Source organism: Electrophorus electricus, unplaced genomic scaffold (genome assembly GCF_041902795.1).
Source record: "Electrophorus electricus isolate QZ-2024a unplaced genomic scaffold, ASM4190279v1 Scaffold100, whole genome shotgun sequence".
Classification (NCBI taxonomy): domain Eukaryota; kingdom Metazoa; phylum Chordata; class Actinopteri; order Gymnotiformes; family Gymnotidae; genus Electrophorus; species Electrophorus electricus.
Genome location: NW_027658382.1, coordinates 299,187 through 302,521, shown reverse-complemented (window position 1 = coordinate 302,521; position 3,335 = coordinate 299,187). Strand labels below are relative to the sequence as shown.

Here is a 3,335-nt window from a genome sequence, read left to right as displayed (position 1 = left end):
AAGCCCAAGGGGAGTCCGAGGGGTGTTCGGCCGGCAAGGGGAGCTCTCCCTCGGACACATGATCAAACGCCTGTCCCCTACCGGAAAGTGGTGTGCTCTGGATGCCCCCCCCCCCCCCCCATCCCCCGAGGGGGGTGCTTATCCCGCGAGGGGAGCCCTCCTCGGGTTAAGTGAACCATCATGCCGATTCCCCTATGGAAGTGGGCACATCCAGGCACACAGTCTGCTTTGCTCTCCCCGACCCGAGTGCGTCTGTTGGGCTGAGTGTACGCCCAGGCAACTGGATCCAATGGCTCAGTCCGCCGCAGCGTGCTTCGACGATGGGTCGTACAGCCATGCCACCAGGGTGGGCGTGTTTGTAAATGTACCAGTGGATTCTCGTCGGCCTGCCACATCCATGGTATCGACCCACCAGGCCTGTCCGACCAGGGGTTGACCCTGGACGGGCACGGTCTGTGGTTTGGCCCTTGTCCTAGATGAAATCGGGCACGGGGTTTTCTGGCCAGGTACCATCGGGTTACTGGGAGAGCGGCTTCGGTCTCCAGGTGAGACCAATGGTGAAGCAGCACGAGGCAATGGAGAGCATGCAAAGCGATGGGGAAGCCATGCACGGCAATGGCCACGAAAAAAAAAAAAAAATCACCACGGAAGGAACGTGAAGAACAAGGAGGAGTGTAGTGACACTGCCCAAAGCTGCCCGGTGTTGCAGGGGTCTATTGGTGTGTTGCTTCCTTGTTTGGTAGAGTGGAGTACCAGACCCGCCAGGGGTAGGCAAACCATTCCCCCTACGGTAAGTGAGGAGCCAGCCATTTGACGAGCGGGTGTCCACGTGTACGGGTGCGAGCGCTATCCCCCCACACGGGGTTAGGCCACGGCCTTAGGTGGACGTCTGCCGACCAGCCCCGGCTGATCCAGAACTTCTGATGTGGAGAGCGGTTTTGACAGATCCTCCCTGGTTCTAGCGGGTCAAGCCTCTGATGGGGGGTGGGGGTTATTTGTAACCCATCCCAGAACTCTCTGGGGGAGACTCAGACGGCCAGTCTGTCTACTCAGTTGTCCTATACTGGTGTCTGTGGTTTGGGAGGAAGGGAGTGCCCTGCTTTGTTGGCCTCCTCTTCAAACCTACCTGGGCCCACGAATCACTCTTCTTGGTTACATCACGAAACGTAGGTTGAGCGAGGCTAGGGGGGAGGGAATTCGACGAGGTCTTTCCCTTGTCCCCCCACCAGCGGCCCACGAAAATCAAAACGGCGTGAAGAGAGGGAACGCCGAAAGCACCTGGAGTCGGCCGTCCGCACCTCCGGAGGAGGTGGACGGGGTACGGTGCGGGCATGACCGGATGGGACAGCTTTGCATCAAGGTGAGAGGTCGGCGTCCGAAGGCCAGAGGGCGGTGCGCGAGCACGTTTACACTGGCCGCGGAAGCTGTCCTGGGTAGCCCTGTATGGCGTCTGGACCTGACGGCGCACGCACTTACAACCCGCTGCTTCCTAGCCCCCGGAAGGGGAGGCGGATGTCACTCGTGGTTCATCCCAGACCACGGTGCAAACTACCTGGTTGATCCTGCCAGTAACATATGCTTGTCTCAAAGATTAAGCCATGCAGGTCTAAGTGCACACGGCCGGTACAGTGAAACTGCGAATGGCTCATTAAATCAGTTATGGTTCCTTTGATCGCTCCACACGTTACTCGGATAACTGTGGTAATTCTAGAGCTAATACATGCAAACGAGCGCTGACCCTTCGGGGGATGCGTGCATTTATCAGACCCAAAACCCATCCGGGGGGCTCGGGCCCCCCGGCCGCTTTGGTGACTCTAGATAACCTCGGGCCGATCGCGCGCCCTCCGCGGCGGCGACGTCTCATTCGAATGTCTGCCCTATCAACTTTCGATGGTACCATAGTCGGCTACCATGGTGACCACGGGTAACGGGGAATCAGGGTTCGATTCCGGAGAGGGAGCCTGAGAAACGGCTACCACATCCAAGGAAGGCAGCAGGCGCGCAAATTACCCATTCCCGACACGGGGAGGTAGTGACGAAAAATAACGATACAGGTCTCTTTCGAGGCCCTGTAATCGGAATGAGCGTATCCTAAACCCATGGGTGAGGACCCATTGGAGGGCAAGTCTGGTGCCAGCAGCCGCGGTAATTCCAGCTCCAATAGCGTATATTAAAGTTGCTGCAGTTAAAAAGCTCGTAGTTGGATGTCGGGAGTGGGCTGGCGGTCCGCCGCGAGGCGTGCCACCGCCTGTCTCAGACCCTGTCTCCCGGTGCCCCCCGGATGCCCTTGGCTGGGTGTCCGGACGGGGCTCGGAGCGTTTACTTTGAAAAAATTAGAGTGTTCAAAGCGGGCCCGCTTCTCGCCTGAATACCTGAGCTAGGAATAATGGAATAGGACTCCGGTTCTATTTTGTGGGTTTCCTGAACCAGGGCCATGATTAAGAGGGACGGCCGGGGGCATTCGTATTGCGCCGCTAGAGGTGAAATTCTTGGACCGGCGCAAGACGGACGAAAGCGAAAGCATTTGCCAAGAATGTTTTCATTAATCAAGAACGAAAGTCGGAGGTTCGAAGACGATCAGATACCGTCGTAGTTCCGACCGTAAACTATGCCGACCCGCGATCCGGCGGCGTTATTCCCATGACCCGCCGGGCAGCGTGAGGGAAACCACGAGTCTGTGGGTTCCGGGGGGAGTATGGTTGCAAAGCTGAAACTTAAAGGAATTGACGGAAGGGCACCACCAGGAGTGGAGCCTGCGGCTTAATTTGACTCAACACGGGAAACCTCACCCGGCCCGGACACGGAAAGGATTGACAGATTGATAGCTCTTTCTCGATTCTGTGGGTGGTGGTGCATGGCCGTTCTTAGTTGGTGGAGCGATTTGTCTGGTTAATTCCGATAACGAACGAGACTCCGGCATGCTAAATAGTTACGCGGCCCTCCGCGGTCGGCGTCAAACTTCTTAGAGGGACAAGTGGCGTTCAGCCACGCGAGATGGAGCAATAACAGGTCTGTGATGCCCTTAGATGTCCGGGGCTGCACGCGCGCCACAATGGTTGGATCAGCGTGTGCCTACCCTACACCGAGAGGTGCGGGTAATCCGCTGAACCCCATTCGTGATGGGGACTGGGGATTGCAATTATTCCCCATGAACGAGGAATTCCCAGTAAGCGCGGGTCATAAGCTCGCGTTGATTAAGTCCCTGCCCTTTGTACACACCGCCCGTCGCTACTACCGATCGGATGGTTTAGTGAGGTCCTCGGATCGGCCCCGCCGGGGCTCCTCGCGGGCCTTGGCGGAGCGCCGAGAAGTCGATCAAACTTGACTATCTAGAG

General features: G+C 57.6%; 1 non-coding gene across 1 annotated transcript in view; it reads left to right on the top strand.

Moving 5' to 3' along the window:
- The first annotated feature begins 1,549 nt into the window (after nt 1-1,549).
- The window catches only part of LOC145653964 (18S ribosomal RNA), a 1,839-nt gene continuing 53 nt past the window's right edge, over nt 1,550-3,335 (top strand). Inside the window, exon 1 of the ribosomal RNA XR_014120207.1 lies at nt 1,550-3,335. This exon is cut by the window's right edge and continues 53 nt beyond it. This is a non-coding gene — a ribosomal RNA (18S ribosomal RNA).